This window comes from Glycine max, chromosome 16 (genome assembly GCF_000004515.6).
Source record: "Glycine max cultivar Williams 82 chromosome 16, Glycine_max_v4.0, whole genome shotgun sequence".
NCBI lineage: Eukaryota > Viridiplantae > Streptophyta > Magnoliopsida > Fabales > Fabaceae > Glycine > Glycine max.
Genome location: NC_038252.2, coordinates 24,314,798 through 24,338,884, shown reverse-complemented (window position 1 = coordinate 24,338,884; position 24,087 = coordinate 24,314,798). Strand labels below are relative to the sequence as shown.

General features: G+C 37.5%; 1 non-coding gene and 1 pseudogene across 1 annotated transcript; one reads left to right on the top strand and one right to left on the bottom strand.

Annotated features, from left to right (window-relative positions):
* Positions 1–214: 214 nt before the first annotated feature.
* Positions 215–23,080, bottom strand: LOC100778406 (ribonuclease TUDOR 2-like; annotated as a pseudogene).
* LOC112999875 (small nucleolar RNA R71) lies at positions 15,924–16,030 on the top strand. Its single transcript, XR_003265093.1, has one exon. It is a non-coding gene; the product is annotated as a small nucleolar RNA R71 (small nucleolar RNA).
* Positions 23,081–24,087: the final 1,007 nt, after the last annotated feature.

Here is a 24,087-nt window from a genome sequence, read left to right as displayed (position 1 = left end):
AATCTGGCTCAAAAGAATTATAACCCTTGAAGATCAAACTTCTAAAATGAAAAGTATAAGACATGCAGAAAAAAATAATGACATTTAATTAATTTCTTAAACCAATTGGTCATAAAGGCTCTAACAAATATATCAACCAAGAAATCTCCTAATAAGGAGAAAGGCAAAGAATGCGTGTAAACATATCCCACCCAATCATGCAAATTTTGTACTTTCAAATAAGTGAAAAATGAATATTTTCATATATGTTTAAAGTGAGTTCGCTCAAATATTCAGCTCCTTCTTCACCAAAATCCTCTTCCAAGTTTGGGACCTTCACATAAGCAAGGCTGCACAATTATGCAATACCAGGAATAACAGATACAGATGGATCAATAGGTTGTAGATGAGAGTAAGGTACTACTTCTTGATTTCCATAATCAATGTAGAATAATTCAAACATGTCATTTGAAGATTCAACAGGTCCTTGAGGTCCATTGACTACCTACAACATCCCATACCATTTCATAAAGAAGTTTGACTGAATAGACTAGGTGGTACAAAGTACAAGTGATGCTCTAACAATTTTGCATCTCATCAACCTTATTCATAATACTGAAAATTGCAAAATGTGTTGACAAATAGCATGTGCACAAAGTGTTGAACATATAAAGAAATATTTGAGTAAATAAAGTCTCATCTCAGATCCTGACAGTAAAAGAATTGTTTAAAGGATCGTGTTCAAGATGAAATATTGCTTAATGAGATGAAGCCACGTAATAGTAATACTATGGGTTTAAAATTCTACTAGTTGGCTTTAATTATGCAATTAAAAGTATCAACAGGTTTATTAATGGAAGAAAGACGTTTCCATGACTTATAAAATGAGATATTTCTCATCAATTTTTTCATCTATGAGATGGCAATGTCTTATCTATAGTATGGTACAAAACTAAAAGTAAGAACTTACCATTGCCCGATACCAAGATTTATCAGCACCAAAAAGACAAAGGACCATGTCACCCTTCTTAGGATTGAAAGCTCGAGCTTCTTGAAGGTTCAAAAAAGAAAGTTGTTGTTGAATGGATGCTATCCTTTGATCCTCAATAAGCTGGACATAGAATTTGCCTCTACCCGAGACTTCTATTACTAATACATAATAACATATAACAATGGGGTAAATCATTGAGCATTTTTTGATACAAAAAGAAAGGCCATTTATAATACAACAGTATACTAAGAACCTTGAGCACTTCTTGCTGTTTGTTCTCAGCAGGTACACCATTAGATACTTCCTCCCCTTCAACATAATTCTCCCAAATCTACAATATAGATCACTTTAGAACAATTAAAAGTAAAATAACAGTGGCAATGTTAGCATGATTTGGGATCTCCTCCTTACTTTTAGCTTTTGCTTCTTGGCAGATTGTTCGGCTTGCTCCAAAAGATGAAAATCAGGAATTCTGTCATTGCCAAAGGAGGTTTGCAACTTTGCAAGACCAGCTTTGACCAGTGTAATTGCCATATTGGTCCTTGACTCCCATAAGGAACCCAAGAAAGTTCCAATTCAGTCAACAGTCTCTACCTCAATCTGAAAATTAAAAAATATTTTATTAAGAAAAACATTGACAACATGGAGGAATTTTAAGTTTACAGATGAAACCTAATTACCTCAACATCTCTCTGCATTATTTTCCACCTCATGAGTGCGATGTCTTCGTCTGAATATGGCTTATCGCGACTAGGACATTTGACACCAAAAAATGAAAAGGCAATATTGCAAGTTTCTTTTGGAATTAACAATTTAAAGCGATGGCCACCAAGGACATATTCCACAACAACAAGGATTTTTCTACTTCGATGAAGGAAATGCAAGAAATCTTTGGCTTTCTTTGCTGATGCCTTAAATGAATCAAAAGTTGGGAAAAGATTTAAGAATGTTTCAGAGTAAAAGTTAAATAGTACAATTAACATTTTTCTCACTAGTTATATGCATGACTGGAGAATCCTTGGCATAATGGATATTTTTTTTTCCAAAAATAGCACGTGATTCAGCAGTAAGAAGAGCATCATAGTAGTTTGATCTCTCTCCAAATCCTCAGGGATATTATTCACCATGAGATCCTTTTTAATTTGGGATAAACCAATGATTAGAGAAAATTTTACCTTTCCTGTAAGATTCTGGTCATGTACTGCCTTTGAATTTGTTGCTAGTAGTACATAGTTTGTGCAAATTTTTAATTGTTTTTCTTTGCCTGAAGGTCTGAAGTTTTCAACTTCCACTTTGCCTCTTCTTCCATCATATTTGCACTCCATTCAACATATTTGGCAAAGCCTTGTATGATTGAAGAAATTAAAATGATAGAGATTCTTAGTCTACTTTAAGTGATATCTCATCAGATGGAAAAACAAGGAAAAACATTCAAATCTCCCTCCAAAAAACTAATACATATCACTTTAGTACAATTACCAAAGCTATTTGCTAAGAAACCATAGACTCCAACTAAAATTTCAGAAGTAGAGATTGTACAATTTTTATTGGCTTATTGCATTAAAACAAAAATAAACAAGAATAAAATAGCTGAAATTGACAATTAAGAAGCACATATACTAAATCTTACTTTATTATACAAAGAACAAATTGACCAATCTTTGGAGACAATGTTCTACCCATACAATCTTTAGAGAAAATATTCTACCTATACAAACAGTATTGACGCTTTCTTTTGAAGGGCCACTGATCGAGGCCGTACCCGAATCAAATAAACATGAAAATGCAGTAACTAGGAAGTGATCCTAGGTCGTTTCCCAACGAGCAGTGACAAGCCAAATGTTCATAATATGCTTGCAGTAACAGTAACGATGGGGGGGGGGGGTTTGGTTGTTTGGTAATTAAAGAGCAGAACAAATAAAATGGAATACGAAACTACTAATATTAAAAACGGGTTGTTTCCTCTGATTCAGAAGCCACTCTCTTATCCTGGGTTATGGAGAATTCGTCCCTAACAGTCAACCACTTAATCCAACCCTATTTCAATTTACTAAGCGAAAATCAACTTAGGGTTTTCAATACGTGATTAGGCACCACATACACCAGTTAGCCCTTCGTCCATTAAGCATGAACGCAAGTTAGGCTCAGAGGCAATTAATCGAACACGAAGCGTGCACTGATTAATATTCACGAAATTGGGATAACTGGTTAAGGGAAAACTGCCAGGAAACCACATTACAAGCGAAACCTCAAAGAGAGTTGGGCTTCGTCCTCAAAAGGAAACAACACCAGAAAATCTAGCCTTCCATGGATTCAAACAGAAAACGCAATTGAAACATGAAGCAGAAACGTAAATGAACGGAAACGTAAATGAACAGAAACGTAAACGAACAGAAATGTAAAATGGAACAGAAACGTAAATGAGAGTAAAAGAAGAAGCAAGAACGAAATTGTAATTAGAAGCAGAAAATGTAAAATTGCATTACGAACTAAGAAGCAGCAAAACAGAAAAACGAAAAACCCTAAAACAAAGCTCTGAATAATGGATAGCATAACAGAATAGAATGCCCTGCACGAATCCCAAGGCATCTATTTAAAAAGAGTCACTCAAAGTCACTGGGCCCTATTACAATACTCTGGCCCCAAAACGAAATAAACACTGAACAACATAAAATAAAATTGCGAAATTTCCTAATTTGAAATTAACTAAGATAAGCGCTGCTTTATTTGCCCTCTTCAAGTCCACAACCAAAATCCGGATTAAGCCCAATGTTTCATTAATTCCTGAAATTAGATTAAAAACATCAAATTAGCTAAATGAGCCCAAATAATAAAACTGCCTAATTAATTGACAATTAAGACCAATCAATAATTAAAATGGTGCAAAAAGGGTTTAGAAAATAGAAGAAAATGATGGCACATCAAAACCCCCCATACTTAGCCTTTTGCACTCCTGGGCAAAATGAAACAAAGAACAAAATCCAAGGATATGAGAGGGAGACAAACAAAAACATTCACATATTTCTCAATGAACATCAAGGAATGAAAGGAATGGGTAACCTCTAACATAAGGAGATCCAAAAAGTCAAGACATTCATGAAAATCATCCAAGCAACCCAATCATGGCAAAATAGTTAATCAGCTCAAGAATGAAAAGTGATAAAGCCTCACAAGATATAAACTCTATCTCTCAAGTGTCTAGGCTACTATTTACCCTCAAAGCACCCATGAAAGCAAACACCACATAAACTTGGCAAGATTCTAAAATTGACAATCAACCCATAAACACAAGCACATGAGGATCAAAAGGTCTTTTAAGGTTGTAATGGGGCCAAGGACAAGGTATGGAGAAATATGGAATAAGTGGCTAAATCCCAAAGGAATAGAGGAGCAAAAGGGAATAAGTGCATATTAAGAAAAAAATAAGAAAATAAAAAGAAGTAAAGATAAAAATTAAACATGAAGAGTAGAACCAAGAGTTTCATCATTCTTGTGCCATTTAAGATCTTATTCACTCAACTTTATTGCTTTTCTTTTTCTATTTTCGAATTTTTTTTTTTTCGAATTTTTTTTTTTTTTTAGCCTTTGAGAAACAACATTTCATTCAGCATGTCCAACATTTAACCAATATACAATGTACATCAAGTATGGCCCAAAATACATCATGAAGCATAGCCAACAAAACAAGTTGTCCAATGAAACAAAAACCCCCCCACACTTATTCCCAAAACAATTCCAAAGCTCCAAAATTCCTTAAGGATATGGTAATATCATGGTTTTTCACTTAAGGCTTGTAGTGAGCTTCAAAACAAGGAAAGGGAAACAAGGCTCAAAAGGGCTATCAAGGGAATTAATTCAAGGTAAGTCCATTTGGCTAGAAGCTTATAAGAACAAAATTGCCTTAATCATTTCCAAATATGCATGTGAATTAGGACGCATCAACAAGAATCAAGCCAAGGCTATTGTGCAAGCAATCAATGGGGCAAAACACACCAAATGATTATAATGATGGATGGCTCAAATTCTCACAAAGGTAAAATCATCACTTTCAAATTGAGCTTTCAAAACTATCATGACATGTAAAGAAGAATCAAGGATTTCAAGTCACAAAATGTCAAGAACTTTTATTTTCAAAACAATTACCCATTTCTTGAACATATCCTATAATTCAAAGAAAAACATGTAAAGTCGTACGTGCACATGAAATTGACCCAAAATATTAAACTGAAAATCCAACGAAACTAACAACATTAACAAATTAACACAACTAACAAATTAACAAAACCAACAAAACTAGCAAAACCAAAGAACACTCCCCCCCATACTTAAACAACACATTGTCCTCAATGTAGCACAATTAAAAGATTAAAATCAATTAAATCATCAAAGAGAATCGGACAAGTGTAATAAAAGCAAAGAAGGAGATAGGAAAAGAAAAACTCCCTAAGTCATGGTGGAGGAAGAGTAGGGTGGAGTAAGGAAGTCTCTTCCACCACTACGTCCACTAAAGAAGGGTTCGTGAGGAATGGCTTAAGTCGATGTCCATTGACCTTGAAGCTCTTGTTTGTGGAGTCGCTTTTGATCTCAACTGTACCATAAGGAAAAACATTAGTAACAACAAAAGGACCAATCCACTTAGACCTCAACTTACCACTCATGAGTCCAAGCCTAGAATTATACAATAACACCTTTTGCCCAACCACGAAGTCTTTTTTAACTATCATGCTATCATGGAACTTCTTGGTCTTTTCTTTGTAGAACTTGGCATTCTCGTAGGCTTCTAGGCGGATTTCATCTAACTCACTCAGTTGCAACTTCCTTTCCTCGCCAGCTTGATCGATAGAGAAGTTGCAAGTCTTCACTGCCCAGTATGCTTTGTGCTCAATTTCCACTGGAAGATGACATGCCTTTCCAAAGACAACCCGATAAGGAGACATTCCTATGGGTGCTTTGTAGGCAGTCCGATGTGCCCAGAGAGCATCATCAAGCCTGGTACTCCAATCTTTCCTGCTTGGCTGCACAATCTTCTCTAGAATTCTCTTGATTTCCCTGTTAGAAATTTCTGCCTGTCCATTAGTCTGGGGGTGGTATGGTGTGGATACTCTGTGTACCACCCCGTACTTTTTAAGCAGGGCATGCATTGTCCTGTTGCAAAAATGGGTTCCTTGATCACTAACAATTGCTTTAGGTACTCCAAACCTGCAAAATAGATTAGACCTGACAAAGTCTGCGACAACTTTAGCATCATTAGTTCTAGTGGGCTTGGCTTCCACCCATTTTGAAACATAATCAACTGCAAGGAGAATGTAAACATAACCAAAAGAGACAGGAAAAGGACCCATGAAATCTATACCCCAGACATCAAACACCTCACAGAATAGCATAGGTTGCTGAGGCATTTGTTGTCGCCATGTAAGTGTATTTCCTGCTCTCTGACACTGCTCACAAGTGCTGCAGATCTTCCACACATCTTTAAAGATGGTGGGCCAATAAAAACCACAATCAAGCACTTTGCGAGCTGTCCTTTGAACACCCAGATGACCTCCCGGTGCGGAAGAATGACAGAACTGCAGGACTGAGTCAGTCTCATGATCTGGAATGCACCGTCTAATGACCTGATCACTGCACAATTTCCACAAGTAGGGGTCATCCCAAATAAAATGCTTAGCATCACTTTTAATCTTATCTTTTTGGGCCTTAGATGCTAAGGGAGGAAAAACAGAGGCAACTAAATAATTGACAATGTTAGCAAACCAGGGAGTAGAAAGAGAGTCAGAAATACTATACAATATATACAAATGATCATCCGGGAAATCATCCCGAATAGGTGAATCTGCATCAGAGACACGTTCGATCCGACTCAAATGATCAGCAACTAGATTTTGTGCTCCGCTCCTATCACGGATCTCCAAGTCAAACTCTTGGAGCCAGAGCATCCATCGGATCAACCTAGGCTTAGAATCAGCCTTCTTCAACAAGTACTTTAGAGCTGCATGGTCAGTATAAACAATAATGCGAGTACCAAGCAAATAAGATCGAAATTTTTCAAGAGCAAAAACTATGGCTAGAAGCTCTTTCTCAGTAGTAGTATAATTTGCTTGGGCAGCATCTAAAGTCCTAGAAGCATAATATATCACCCTGGGCAATTTATCAATTTTTTGAGCAAGGACAACCCCCAATGCATAATTTGATGCATCACACATAAGCTCAAAAGGGGCTGTCCAATCGGGTGCCTGGATGATGAGGGTGGTAGTCAACGCTCTCTTGAGGCAATCAAAAGCCTCTTTGCATCTGTCATTAAAGTCAAACTCCACCTCCTTTTGCAACAAGTTGGACAGTGGAAGGCCTACTTTGCTAAAATCCCTTATAAAGCGCCTGTAGAATCCTGCATGACCAAGAAAAGATCGCACCTCTCGCACACAAGAGGGGTAAGGCAATTGTGAAATAACAAAAATTTTTGCAGGATCTACTTCAATACCCTTATTGGAAATAATGTGGCCTAAAACTATACCTTGCTCAACCATAAAATGACATTTTTCAAAATTTAGAACAAGGTTAGTTTCAATGCATCTATTCAAAACTTTTTCCAAACTATTCAAACAACCATCAAAAGAGGATCCATATACAGTGAAATCATCCATAAACACCTCTATGCAATTTTCTAAAAAATCACTGAAAATACTAATCATGCACCGCTGGAAGGTACCAGGGGCATTGCACAGGCCGAAAGGCATCCTCCTATAAGCAAAAGTGCCGAAGGGGCAGGTGAATGTGGTCTTTTCCTGATCCTCAGGAGCAATAGTAATTTGCATATAACCAGAAAAACCATCAAGGAAACAGTAGTGGGATTTACCTGCCAGGCGTTCAAGCATCTGGTCAATGAATGGCAGGGGAAAATGGTCCTTTTTGGTAACCTGGTTCAGCCTCCTATAGTCAATGCAGACTCTCCAACTGTTCTGCACCCGAGTAGGAATCAGCTCCTCCTTCTCATTTCTGATCACTGTGAGGCCAGTCTTTTTCGGGACTACCTGGACGGGACTCACCCATTGGCTATCGGAGATAGGATAAATGATTCCAGCTTGCAAAAGCTTGGTTATCTCCTTCTTCACTACATCAAGAATCACCGGGTTGAGTCTTCTCTGTGGCTGTCTTACTGGTTTAGCTCCATCCTCTAAATTTATTCGATGCATACATGTGGATGGGCTAATACCAGGAATGTCCGCCAGGGTCCAGCCTATAGCCTTCTTATGCTTCTTGAGAACTGACAACAACTTCTCCTCTTGTTCATCAGCAAGGGAGGCAGATATAATCACTGGAAAACTCTTGCTATCATCCAAGTAAGCGTATTTTAAATTTGATGGCAGAGGCTTCAATTCTGGTGTGGTCGGCTGGACAGTGGTAGAAGGAGATGGTTTCTCAGCCTTTACCTCATAAAGAAAGTCAGAGGTATGTGTACTTCCTGAAACATGGTTAGTCCTATCTGACTCTATAAAATCAATCTCAAGAGGTAAAACACCACCACCAGGCATGCAATCAATATCACTCTCAGACTCACTCTCAGCATCAAATTCAGACATATGATCAAGTACAATTTCAGACTCAATGCATGAAGAGTGAGAGGCATGCAGATTAGAATAAAGATCAGTCATGTATTCATCAACAACATGGTCAATTATTTCAGCACGAAATACAGAAAGATCTTTAGATGGGTATTTCATAGTGATGCAATCCTACTCCGCAAGGGCATTGGATAGAAAAACTCCAAGTAGATTAGGCCAGAGATGCAAGAGAAGGCCCTAGGGTTCTTATGAGCCTTAGGGTAGATTTCGGGCCCATGGGCTAAGTACGAGCCCGCTTATCTTTGTAAATATTAGATTAAGGTTTCATTATTTTTGGGCCTTGTATTTAGGGCTCCATAATGTAGGTAGGGTACCCTAGAAATATAGGATTTTTCAGCCCTTGTATTTTAGGGCACCTAGACTAGTTTTTGTATTAGGGGTAGTTTTGTAATTTCACATGCACTAAGTGGATATTTGATGTGTGTGGTTGGAAATAAATTTAATTGAATTGGTAGAAGCCCAATCCAATTAAATTTTAGAGGGGGAGGTGAGCATTTGCTTACTACACCCCATTGCCACATCATATAGTCACACTTTGTGCATGTCCTTCATGCTTTTCATGCCTCATGACACCTAAGCACACTTAGTGGAGAATCTTGGAATTGATCTTGGATTAGTGGGCTGAACCATAACTAAAATTCACTAATCATAATTAGTGAAATTTTGGCTCCAAAGTTTGGCTCCACAAATTCAATTTCAAATTCAAGTGAAATTTGAATTTCCCTCCAATTTTGTGTGACACTTAGGCTATAAATAGAGGTCATGTGTGTGCATTTTTTTCAACTTTGATGATTTGAATATTAAACTTCAGATTTCAAAGCTCATTTAGAGCACAAAAATTCGTGCTCTTCTCTCCCTCTCCCTTCATTCATCTCCTTCTTCCTCCAAGCTCTTATCCATGGCCTCCTATGGTGGTGAGCTTCTTCTAGACTCATCTTCTCCTTGAAGTGGCGTCTCCTCTCTCTTTCCCTTTCTCCATTCCGCTGCCATTCATCTTCCAAGAAGCAAAGGAATCCATTGATGAAGAAGATCCTAGGCCTACAAGCTCCAATGGAGCTTGCATCATGTGGTATCAGAGCATCTTCATCTAGGTGATGTTCTTTTGCTTCCTCTATCTTTTTGTTCGGTGAATTCTCTTTAATTCCTTGTTCTTCATCTTATTCTCCATGTATATCCTCCATTGTCTTGTGGTTTGGTGCTGTTTAGAGTAGATTCAAAAAAAAAATAAACCGATTAAATCTTAGATCTACACTTGTTCTTGCATTTCTATGGTTCAAATTTTGTAGATCTACTCTTGAATCTTGTTTTTGTGTTGATTTTAGGTTCTATCAATTTTCATTCATAATATTCTTGTGCTGAACCTTTAGATCTAAATTTTGTTCCAAAATATTGATTAGAAAAAAAAAACACAAAAATCTAAGTGTAAATCACTTAATCCATGTTGTCTTAGAGTCATGTTTAGTCATAGTAATTGTCACATTATGTTCTAAGTTTGTGTTGAATTTTATTTTGTTGATTGAATTCTAGATACATTTGTTCATGTATTCTTGTCATTCTTAGCCTATCTTTTGAATTTTGATTCTAATTCATGCATGTTATTTAGTTCATAACATGTTCTAAATCAATTCCTAGAAGTAGTCTTGTTCTTGAACTTTTTTTTTTGCTTTCTAAGTTTCCTACATGATGCCTATGATGAAGTTGAGTTGTGGTGCTGAGTTGTGGCTGGATTTGTGAATCAAAATAAGTCTTAAGCTCTCTTTAATTGTGTTATTCAAGATAATTGAGCATAAGCAAACACAAATTGTAACTATCCAAGCCTTAAGCAACATAAACACTACTCTTGATTTCTAGGCTGAAATCGCTGGTGCTGGCAGCTTGAACATACGAACTTGTATAAATTACTGGGAATTGGTAACTATGTTTTTTGAGCTGAAACTTTTACTGAATTTTCTAGACATCTGGACCAAAATTATAAAAAAAGAATCAAGCGATTTGGATTAAAGAAAAAAATAATAAAAATCTCACAAGTTGGCAGAAAAATCAGTGTCCAGGAAAAAAAAGAAAAGTGAAAGGAAAGTGTGCTTGTTGTTTTGGCTCAAAATTTGTTCTATAATTGGTGCATATTTTATACCAATCCTAGTTCTGAAATTTCAATTGAACATTATTGTGAAAACAAGTGCCAAAACTAGAGGTTTCTTGAGTCTTTTTTTTTTAGAGTTTTTCTACTCTACTCTAGAGCCATTCTAGGTTTCTCTTTGAGTCCTAGCTTGCTTTTTGTGCTTTTCATTGCTTTAATTGTTGAATAATCCTTGGAAATTTGTCTTGTTAAAACTCTATTGGTTTAGCTTTCATTTCATTTTTTTTTTTGTCTTTGGTTATTGCTTGTCTCTTTGTTTCCTTGCTTGTGAGTTGCCATATAGGGAATTGGAAAGGAGGATTGGTGCCATATCTTGAAGAATTTGAGTCAAGAAGCAAGGGGCCAACCACCTTAAGAGCTATTGGACTAAGAAGCACTCCAAATTGAGTGAAACACTAAAGAGAGAATAGCCACCACAATTGAGGACTTTTTTCTTTGTAATTTTGTAATTGGCAATTTGCTCTGCTTTCAAATTTTGTAACAAAAAGGCCTTTCATTGGAAGTAAGTTGGGAGCCTCCGCTAGGTCACCCTACTTCCATTTGTGTGTAATAATTTTAGGCAATTTCCCCTTAGGATAGTGAGTGTTTTGTTGGGAACCTTAAATGAGGTCATCCAAACACTCTTAGGATCCGCCTAGTTTGCATTTCTTGCACTTTAATTTCTTGCTTATTTTCATAGCTTATTTCCTTTACCCTCCATTGTCAAACTGCCTAGATAGCTTGCCTTTTACTAATTAGTTTTTACCTTATCTTTCACACCTCTTTTAGTGTTTATTTTGGCTAGTTTCAACCATAGTTTATTTTACCTTTTGTTTTCAAACCCCCAACAAGAAAGAACCATAACTTAGGAACCAACATGAGTCTTCATTCTTCATCTAGTGTTAATGGTGAGGGTTCTACTCCTAAGGACCCCTTGTATAAGATATTAGATGAGTTGAGATCCCTTAAGTTGTGGAAAGAAAAACAAGAGAGAAAAGAAAAAGGTAAAAAAAGAGTGGAAGAAATAAGTCAAGATGAAAGAAAGAAAATAAGAGAGGAAGAAAGAAGAAAAATAATGAAAGAAATGAAAAGAGAAAAACATGTCTCCTATAGTAGTCATAACTCTTGCAAGAGCCTAAGTGAAGAACTTCGTGACTATTATGAAGGAAGGCATAGGTCACATCTTAGACCTCACTCCCATAGGAGAGAAAATGAAAGAAAGCCTCAAGAGGTTAACATTAAACTCCCATACTTCCATGGGAAGGACAATGTAGAGGCCAATTTAGATTGGGAAATAAGGGTAGAGCAACAACTTAAAAGGAAGTCTACTTCAAAATCTTATGGCTCTCACTCTTATCCAAAGAAAGACCAAGGTCAAGGAATCTTAGGGGTGAGACCTTCTAAGCCCAAAGATGATAAGGGGAAGACAATAGAAAAGCAACCCCTTAAGGCTAGTATGCAAGAGAAGACTAGCTCCATGAAGTGCTTTAAATGTCTTGGAAGAGGACACATTACTTCTCAATGCCCCACCAAGAAAACCATGATTATGAGGGGCCAAGACATTTATAGTAGCCAAGATGAGGCTACTACTTCACCTTCCTCTAGTAAAAGTGAAGAAGCAAAAGGGGAAGAATCTAGTGAAGAGATCTACCCCCAAGAAGAAGGACAACCTTTATGGTTAAGGAGGAGTGTAAGGAGGTAAGTGTCTCCTCCAAGAGGTTAGCTAAGAAGGAAAGACATTTTGAAATAAAGACAAATATTAAAGAAATTTCCCTTCTTAGACAACCTCCACATTTTCTCCTTTGTAAAAAGACACTTGTTAGCATTGCCACATCTCTTAGGCTTGAGTTTATTCCTCAAGTAAAGGAGTTGTTGGATGAGGGTTTGGTTCGCAAGAGATTAAATCCTTGTGCTTTGTTGGTGCCCAAAATAGGTATTATTAGGCACCAAATCCCTAAAATAGGTGGTGTGATGAATGCTTTGGGTGGTGCAACACTCTTTTGTAAAATTACTCATGCACCCAACATCTTCATGATTTGTGTACATAGGGACTCATTAGGTAGGTTTGTTCTTATTTTTAGTTTCAATACAAACTTAGGCACTCATATGGGACACCTTAGGTTTGTCATACTTTTTGGTAGGAATAATCAACATGAAAATACAGAAAAAGGTATGTTCTCTTGCTTTACTTTTCTTAATTTTTTAAATTGTGATCAAAGGGTTCCCATGAACCCTAAGAGAATAAAGGTCATTCCTGAGTGGCCCGCTCCACCAAGTGTAAGAAAAATTTGGGGCTTCCAAGACTTAACGAACTTTTACAAAAGGTTTGCCCCATATTTTTCTATACTTGTAGCACCACTCATTGAGTTGGTGAGGAACCATGTTCCTTCATGGGAAGATGCCCAGGAAATGAGTTTTCAGACCTTAACTTACTTCAACATACTAAACACCACTAATACATATGTTTTTGTTCTTTTTACAGGTGTTAAGGGAAGGAGCCCAGAGTATCAAGAACCTCAGGATTTGAGGTCAAATCCTTTTCAAGGGGCAGGGAATGATGCAATCCTACTCCGCAAGGGCATTGGATAGAAAAACTCCAAGTAGATTGGGCCAGAGATGCAAGAGAAGGCCCTAGGGTTCTTATGAGCCTTAGGGTAGATTTCGGGCCCATGGGCTAAGTACGAGCCCGCTTATCTTTGTAAATATTAGATTAAGGTTTCATTATTTTTGGGCCTTGTATTTAGGGCTCCATAATGTAGGTAGGGTACCCTAGAAATATAGGATTTTTCAGCCCTTGTATTTTAGGGCACCTAGACTAGTTTTTGTATTAGGGGTAGTTTTGTAATTTCACATGCACTAAGTGGATATTTGATGTGTGTGGTTGGAAATAAATTTAATTGAATTGGTAGAAGCCCAATCCAATTAAATTTTAGAGGGGGAGGTGAGCATTTGCTTACTACACCCCATTGCCACATCATATAGTCACACTTTGTGCATGTCCTTCATGCTTTTCATGCCTCATGACACCTAAGCACACTTAGTGGAGAATCTTGGAATTGATCTTGGATTAGTGGGCTGAACCATAACTAAAATTAACTAATCATAATTAGTGAAATTTTGGCTCCAAAGTTTGGCTCCACAAATTCAATTTCAAATTCAAGTGAAATTTGAATTTCCCTCCAATTTTGTGTGACACTTAGGCTATAAATAGAGGTCATGTGTGTGCATTTTTTTCAACTTTGATGATTTGAATATTAAACTTCAGATTTCAAAGCTCATTTAGAGCACAAAATTTCGTGCTCTTCTCTCCCTCTCCCTTCATTCATCTCCTTCTTCCTCCAAGCTCTTATCCATGGCCTCCTATGGTGGTGAGCTTCTTCTAGACTCATCTTCTCCTTGAAGTGGCGTCTCCTCTCTCTTTCCCTTTCTCCATTCCGCTGCCATTCATCTTCCAAGAAGCAAAGGAATCCATTGATGAAGAAGATCCTAGGCCTACAAGCTCCAATGGAGCTTGCATCACATAGCATCCAGAATATTAAAATGAACAGTTATGTCACCAAATTCCATAGACAGTGTGCCTGCATAAACATCTATCTTAGTTCTAGCAGTTTTCATAAAGGGTCTGCCTAGAATGATGGGAACTGATCCTTGAGAAAATCCATCTTCCATATTCAAAATATAAAAATCAACAGGGAAAATCAGTTCACCAACTCTAACTAAGACATCTTCTATGAAACCAACAGGGTAGGCAACACTTCTATTAGCTAAATGAATTACCACATCAGTTGACTGCAAGGGGCCTAGAGATAGAGAATTAAAAATAGACAGAGGCATAACACTAATAGAAGCTCCTAAATCTAGCATGGCATTGTCAAACTTACTATTCCCTATGATACAAGGTATGCTGAATGTACCTGGATCTTTGCATTTTTCAGGAATTTGAGGAACAGATTTACCAATCAATGCGGAGACATTTCTGCCCATGCTAATTCGTTCACTTCCTTTAAGCTTCCGCTTATTAGTGCACAGCTCCTTCAAGAATTTGGCATATCTTGGAATTTGCTTTATTGCATCCAACAGAGGTATGTTTACTTCTACTTTTCTAAACGTTTCCAAGATCTCTTTCTCTGCCTCTTCCATTTTTTTGTTGGAAACTGCTCTTGGAGGGAATGGAAGAGGGGGAATGTGCTGCTTCTGCAAATCAGAATTACTTGTGGAAGAAGATTCACCTGCACAGAAATTGTTAGGTAGATTTTTGTCATCACCTTTTTCTGGAATAGAGTGAAGTTTGGCAGGTTCATTTGCAGATGAGGAAGGTGCTACGGGTTGAGTTCCTTGACACTGCTTTCCCGACCTCAATGAAATGGCACTGACATTTTTGGGGTTTTGGACAGCTTGAGAAGGCAGCTTGTCAGAATTCTGGGACTGTTGTTGATTCAATTGAGTAGCTAATTGTCCCATCTGATTGGTTAAGCTCTGAATGGAGGCTCTGGTCTCTTGCTGAAACTGCATGTTCTGCATAGTCATTTGCCTCACAAGTTCTTCGAGGGAAGGTTGTGGAGGGGCCTCAACTGTTGGCTGTTTCTGGGGTTGTTGCTGTTGTTGGATTGGTGGAGGAATGTATGGTCTGCTTGGGCCAGCAACATTTTGGAAGGAAGGAGCAGGCTGTTGTTGTTGTTGCTGAGGGCTGGACCATCTGAGGTTAGGGTGATTCCTCCATCCAGGGTTGTATCTGTTGCTGGAAAGGTCACAATTGTTCTGCTGTGGTTGATTTTGCTGCTGAGGTTGAGGAGGTCTATTGTAAATATTTGCAGCATAAGCTTCAGGCTGCTCAATTGCTCCAGGTTGCTGCATGGAAGGGCAAAGGTCTGTATGGTGGTCAGCAGAGGAGCACAAACCGCAAACCCTTGCGACAGGTACAGATTTCTGATTCAAGGCCAGCTGGGTTACCAAGTTGACCAACGCATCCAGTTTGCCTTCAAGCTTCTTAGTTTCAGATGATGCAGATGGGTTTGTAGCTACCTCATGCACTCCTCTAATGACTATGGCATCATTTCTGGCACTAAACTGCTGGGAGTTGGAGGCCATCTTCTCAATTAAATTTCTGGCTTCAGCAGGAGTCATGTCTCCAAGGGCTCCACCACTGGCAGCATCTATCATACTTCTCTCCATATTACTGAGTCCTTCATAAAAGTATTGGAGAAGAAGCTGTTCTGAAATCTGATGGTGGGGGCAACTGGCACATAGTTTCTTAAATCTCTCCCAGTACTCATACAGGCTCTCTCCACTGAGTTGTCTAATACCTGAGATATCCTTCCTGATGGCTGTGGTCCTGGAAGCAGGGAAAAATTTTTCTAAGAATACTCTCTTAAGGTCATCCCAGCTCGTGATGGACCTTGGAGCAAGGTAATACAGCCAGTCCTTTGCCACTCCCTCTAATGAGTGAGGAAAAGCCTTCATAAATATGTGATCCTCTTGGACATCTGGGGGTTTCATGGTGGAGCAGACAATGTGAAATTCTTTCAAATGTTTGTGCGGGTCTTCACCTGCAAGGCCATGAAACTTTGGAAGCAAATGAATCAGTCGAGTTTTAAGAACATATGGGACATCCTCATCAGGGTATTGGATGCACAAGCTTTCATAGGTGAAATCAGGTGCAGCCATTTCCCTTAGAGTCCTCTCACGAGGTGGAGGTTGTGCCATGTTCTCAGAATGTGCAAAATCAGAATGCTCAGAATCAGAATGCTCAAAATTATAATGCTCAAGATCAGGATGTTCAAAATCACCAATAACAGAATGCATAGATTCACCAGTTATGGAATGCTCAGAATGATCAAAAGGTATAAAATGATGCCTAACTAATCTATGAAATGTCCTATCTATCTCAGGATCAAAGGGTTGTAAGTCAGATGGATTGCCTCTAGTCATACACTACATTCAACATGCACACAACTAGTTGCCTTGTCATGTAAATAAAGGTGTAGGTTTGAACTACAGCTACCCTCAAATGATATCCAAATGACTTGAAATTTTGTGAGCAACCTTATAAAATGATGAGAAGATAGCACAAAAAATTTCAGACGAAAATTCAAAGTCTAACTATGAAAGCTAAAATTGGTAGGTTAAGAAAAATAAGTGAATAAAACTTGAAAAATAAAAAACTTTTGACAGAATCGCTTTTTTTGGACGATGGAGACCTCAGCCGGCCTATGGATGGCTGCCACGGCGTAGGAAATTTTTTTCTACCCCAAATGCATATATAATAATTGCGATTCTGATAACCAGAGCAAAAGTTATGGCCGTTTGAAGTTTTGACAAACACAAAATTTGCTAGTTTTTTGGAACTTCCAAATCTGACCAAACTAAAGGCTCTAGCTATTTTTCCCACAAAATATGGATTAAAAGAAGTTACCACAAAAAAATTCAGCCAAAAATAACAACCCTAGCTACTAAAACAAAAAATCCCAAATAATTCAGCATGGGTGGTCGCTAAAATCCGTCTCTAGCTGATTTCTACTACTACTCTGTTTTTCCGCAAGCTGATTTCTACTACTACTCTGTTTTCAAGCACAATCTTCACAGCAAAACACCCAAGACTGAAACAGGGGAAACGCTTAATGGTAAAACTGAAACAGAACACACATTAAACAAAATACCAAGACACTAATCAACACTAACACACATACTAACACAATACTAACAATTAAAACACGAAAGGATTAAACACACAACACTAGCTAGCTATTATGAACCTTTGGACACTGCTCCCCGGCAATGGCGCCAAATTTGATCGAGGCCGTACCCGAATCAAATAAACATGAAAATGCAGTAACTAGGAAGTGATCCTAGGTCGTTTCCCAACGAGCAGTGACAAGCCAAATGTTCATAATATGCTTGCAGTAACAGTAACGATGGGGGGGGGGGGGGGGTTTGGTTGTTTGGTAATTAAAGAGCAGAACAAATAAAATGGAATACGAAACTACTAATATTAAAAACGGGTTGTTTCCTCTGATTCAGAAGCCACTCTCTTATCCTGGGTTATGGAGAATTCGTCCCTAACAGTCAACCACTTAATCCAACCCTATTTCAATTTACTAAGCGAAAATCAACTTAGGGTTTTCAATACGTGATTAGGCACCACATACACCAGTTAGCCCTTCGTCCATTAAGCATGAACGCAAGTTAGGCTCAGAGGCAATTAATCGAACACGAAGCGTGCACTGATTAATATTCACGAAATTGGGATAACTGGTGAAGGGAAAACTACCAGGAAACCACATTACAAGCGAAACCTCAAAGAGAGTTGGGCTTCGTCCTCAAAAGGAAACAACACCAGAAAATCTAGCCTTCCATGGATTCAAACAGAAAACGCAATTGAAACATGAAGCAGAAACGTAAATGAACGGAAACGTAAATGAACAGAAACGTAAACGAACAGAAATGTAAAATGGAACAGAAACGTAAATGAGAGTAAAAGAAGAAGCAAGAACGAAATTGTAATTAGAAGCAGAAAACGTAAAATTGCATTACGAACTCAGAAGCAGCAAAACAGAAAAACGAAAAACCCTAAAACAAAGCTCTGAATAATGGATAGCATAACAGAATAGAATGCCCTGCACGAATCCCAAGGCATCTATTTAAAAAGAGTCACTCAAAGTCACTGGGCCCTATTACAATACTCTGGCCCCAAAACGAAATAAACACTGAACAACATAAAATAAAATTGCGAAATTTCCTAATTTGAAATTAACTAAGATAAGCGCTGCTTTATTTGCCCTCTTCAAGTCCACAACCAAAATCCGGATTAAGCCCAATGTTTCATTAATTCCTGAAATTAGATTAAAAACATCAAATTAGCTAAATGAGCCCAAATAATAAAACTGCCTAATTAATTGACAATTAAGACCAATCAATAATTAAAATGGTGCAAAAAGGGTTTAGAAAATAGAAGAAAATGATGGCACATCAGCCACTCATTCCTATGAACACATAAGTCTGTGCGAATGGTAAGCACAATTTTTCCATGTCAAATGCATAGTTGGTATATAGTTAATAAAATACTCTTTTGAAGTTTCAATACATTTTGTATCATGTTCATGGCATATATGTCAATCACAGATAGATCCTAATAATGGACACCCCCTCAAATTAAGTTTCAAATGGCTAAAAGTTTGTTGCTCACATAAGCCAATGTGGTCATGAAAAAGTGGCAAACTATTGCAGGAAATATTAGAAGTCCAACATGAAAATTGTTAAAACAAACTAAACCACAATAATATCACTGCACAAGTGAAGCACCTACATTTTCCATAAGCTCTAATGCTAAGTCTTTTGCTGAGTCACCATCAGGATAATACACTCACCCAATCAAATTGTTGTACTTATCAACACCTTCCAAGATAATCCGAACCTACATGCCCACTTGGTGTTTACAATACACGCATAAAGGAAACAAGCAAAATAAGTTACAAAAGCAGCTTACCTAAATCTTGGTTCAATACTCTAATCTTAGTGAAAAATTTAGCTTCAGGTGCTAAAGGATCAGTAGCAGTTTCAACAGATGCAGGGGCTACAAGTCTTTGGGCAGATGTTAGTAGGGCTTGAGGTTCCCCAGTAACATCTCCATTAGTTGCATTAGCTATAACCTCTGGTTCAGCAACACTTTCAGGTACAACTCTCCTTCCCATTTGTGGGGCCTAATTTAAAGGAAAACAATTATTTGCATGCTTAGGAAAGGGTAGAAATAGAAACAACATTTATGATATATACCTAAATTCTAGCAAGAAAAACTTGGACAAACTGAAACTCTGGGAGGAAATAGACACGTAGGGTACTGCCATCACGAGTTTGCTCAACAATTCCTTCCATGGGATTGCCCTTGTTAGCATCTAATAAAGCCTTAGCATTAAAGATGCTAGCATCACCAATGGTCGATGGAGGTAGATTTCTGATGGATGCCTCAGCAACACCAGGAATCTGCAATCAACAACAAAATCATAAATGGTTTACTTCAACATTGGAAATAAACATAATTGATAAAAAACTTAAGATGAACATTGATGAGGGTATTTGTAGAACCTTTGACGTAGCTCCATGTAGAACTTGTAGGCCTTGGATCTTCTTCATCAACGGAGTCCTTTGCTTCTTGAAGTTTAATGGCAGCGGAATGAAGAAGGAAGAAAGATGATTGGAGATGCCACTTCAAGGAGAAGATGAGCCAAGAAGAAGCTCACCACCATAGGAAGCCATGGATAAGAGCTTGAAGGTAGGAGAAGATGAATGGAGGGAGAGGGAGATAAGGAGCACAAAATTTTGTGCCTCAAATGAGGTCTGAACTTTGAAGTGTAATTCTCAAATGATCAAAGTTGAAAAATGCACACACATGACCTCCATTTATAGCCTAAGTGTCACACAAAATTGGAGGGAAATTTGAAATTCTATTCAAATTTCACTTGAATTTGTGGAGCCAAATTTTGGAGTCAAAATTTCACTAATTATGATTAGTGATATTTAGCTATAATTCAGCCCACTAATCGAAGATCAAGTCCAAGATTCTCCACTAAGTGTGCTTAGGTGTCATGAGGCCTGTAAAGCATGAAGGACATGCACAAAGTGTGACTATATGATGTGGCAATGGGGTGTAGTAAGCAAATTCTCACCTCCCCCTCTAAAATTTAATTGGATTGGGCTTCTCCCAATTCAATTAAATTTATTTATCAACACACACATCAAATATTCACTTAATGCATGTGAAATTACAAAACTACCCCTAATACAAAAACTAGTTTAGGTGCCCTAAAATACAAGGGCTGAAAAATCCTACATTTCTAGGGTACCCTACCTACATTATGGAGCCCTAAATATAAGGCCCAAAAATAATGAAATCCTAATCTAATATGTACAAAGAATAGAGGGCTCATACTTAGCCCATGGCCCTGAAATCTACCCTAAGGCTCATGAGAACCCTAGGGTCTTCTCTTGCATCTTTGGCCCAATCTTCTTGGAGTCTTCTATTCAATGCCCTTGAGGGGTAGGATTACATCAACCTTAAGTTGGCTGATGTGAATTGGGCTATCATCAGCACTATCCAAATCCTGTCCTTGACAATGACCTGCAAAATGGGTAACTTCACAACACAACAAAGACTAGTCCTATGTTAAGTCACAACCTTAAGTAGTATCTGCAATATAGACATCCTCAGCTTCACAATGACCTGCAAAATATCCATTTTTGTCGAACACAAAATAGTAATCTTGTATGGGTTGCATCCCATTGTGAATACAATGCATTGTCCAAGGCCATTGGTGTAGACATAACGAAATAAACAAATTTGTATATTTATTCTCTAATAATTGTCTATATATTACAAACTTGTTTGTAATGTTTAAAGTAAACATCCAATACAACATAGTGGTTCTTCCAATGAAATCTAAAGCTTTCTACATAAGATTTTTTTAAGTTTTATAAAATATGTTGCCCATTTCTTGCGAATTGTTGTGATGGTCTCGATGTCTAATGGCATCCCATCACCAAACCACTACAAATTATAAAATATACAAATTAGTGAGTGGCATGTAAAGTGATTAAAAAGTGATAGTCAATTGTTTAATAATTTTATTCGAAAACAAAATATACCATGGTTCAATCATTCTTCAATCCCTCGGTTACTATGTTCTACATCCAATGCATGACATAATAACCACACTCATAGCCTCCACTTTGAACATGACTCTACATTCAATATGAAAAAGAATTAAATGTAACAATTATGAAGTTAGAAAACATGAGCAGTCTGAATATCATATTCATTATATGACTAACCTTTACTTCAATCCACTAAGATGCAGGTTGATCTATTTTACCGTCCAAAGTAGTCTTCAATGTCTTCATTCCACTGCTTTAAACAAAAAATTAACGTATATACGATGACAAAACATTTTATCTTTGCACATTTAAGATATATCAAATAAGTTATAATATAAAACTTTACTTGTTAATTGCAGCTTTGATATGAATATCAGGCTTCTTACGCGACGAACAAAACCAGACAACAATGTCCTTCGTAGGACACAACACAACTAGCTGCCAATGGGCCCTGAATTCGACAACAATTAGCTACGTATAACACAAACATTCTTAACATGCATTTCATAATTTTTACTCACTAATTCAAGTAAGCTCCTGGGTAGATCTCTCTTTGGGATTCCTTAACCCATATTTCAATGTAATGTTGACATTCAACATGTTTATCCTTTGCATTGTGTATGGACTAAGGCTCAAGGAATCCATAAACTGAACCATGACCCAAGCTTGAGCTTCACTTGTCCATAAACCAATTTTCAACATTTAAAATGGAAAATCAAAATGATGTCTATCATAACGAATATCAATTATTATTGAATGATATTGAATTTACTTACATCATCCACAACTGCAGTATAATTATCTTCAAACATTTTTCACCTGCTATTATTTCATTTACATCAGTATAAATTAAGAAGAATGATGCATCCACAATTGGAACCCCAAATTTAGTCCTATCCCACAATAGCTCAATAGGCTTCTCATAAATATCATATAGGGCTTTAATCAGGCCACGCAAGGGATCATCGTCAGCAGCAGCTTCAGCCAATTTCTTTTCACTAATATGTGAATCCTGTATGGTTAATGAAAAAACAATTAAAGTATTGTTAGTAACTACTTTATATCAGTTTGCGATTGTCTTAATACATTTGCAAAAAAACTAACGATTACCTAATGTGATACAAGTTTCACAAGATGTGTAGGTCATGTAATGAATGTGTCAACGACTTGCCTGACATACTGAATTTCGGACATCAAGAACGGAACTTGAGCGTCATCGTCATAAATTTTTTCAACACTGACCCTAACCACATCATCTGCATAAGCCACGTTGTGTATGGTAGACCCCCCCCATCGTATATTTTTCCCAAGGCCACCAGGTGTGTACAATTATGACCTTGCACATACAACTCCATACTCGGCATCACATGAGCACCATCTTCTTCCCCTGCTGGGTTGATTGCAATTTCAGCGTTACTCCCCTTTGTGCTCACACGTGCACCTAATACCTGTATATTTGGCTCAACCAATGATGTGTACTACGATCCCCTTTGGGAAAACTCAATCTTGATGGCCTCCTTCAACTCTTGTTCTTTCTAGACACCGATTGTTTTCTTCTTATATCTCATTCTTCATTTGTTCCTTAAGGTTTCCTATAATCTCATTCCTCCACTCTTCCTTAAGGATGCCAATTATGTCAGCCAATTGTTGTTGGCTGACAGATGTGGAGGAGCTGCTAGAGCCATGTGAAGCCCTTCCATAGTATTGACTTATTGTCACCCCAGACCCCATGATGGATTTCCCCTACAGTTACTTTTTGGTCCAATTTTCCTTTATACAAATATGTTCAAGGGAAATCCAATTCGCTGGAAAGTGCACCGGGTCGTCAAGTATTTAAAATTAGAACAGAGTGATCTGAGTATCGAACTCAGGGAACTTGCTTATTAGACAAAGTTTTATTCAGAAGTAAGGCATTGTTGGAGCAACATTGATAATGGATGGTTAATACATAAATAACTACTATGGTAAAAATAGTAAATGCAAGTAAGTAACAATTGACAGTAATAGGTAAAAAGCGTTGGGTCTTTCTAACAAACAAGCTAATGCATATAAAGATATTTCTCTAATCAATCATGCTTTTGTGTTCTATGTTGTAGCCTAAAATACTAAACCTCGATCCCTCGTAAGTTTAGACTAATTTAACCTAAGCTTCGTCCGTAGGTCCCTCTTGTAAGACTAGGCTTAACTTAAACAGCATTATCATCACAACATATTCAGAAAACCAAAACCCCACAATCCATCCCTGGTAATGTGGTTATTCAGTCCTGCTTCTATCAAGTTCTAAGGCAATAGTACATTTCCCAATGCTAAAGTCACCTAACTGTACACACAAATGGATGATCAGACCAAGAGCATGCAAAAATTAAGCATTGAAAGAAACATTGAACACATAAAACACAATTAATTAGATATTAAAATAATTACATCAGTTGTTCCTTAGAAATCCCCAACAAAGGTGTTTAGCCAGCCATTACAGAAAAACCCTAACACAAATAAGATTGAGAGTACAAAATAATTGTTCCTTACATAGGAAGAGGGATCCCTCCTCCTCTTCTCAACATCTCACAATCACTCTACAATGCACTAATCTATCTCCAATTGAAGGACCCTAGGCTTCTCTGCAAAGTTGCTCCTCTTGCTACCTCTAGAGCTTCTATCTCGAAATTAGCATTGTGGTGTACTTGCTCTAGAATTCTAAAAAATTGTGTACCTTAATTCTGCACAAGACAGGCTTTAAA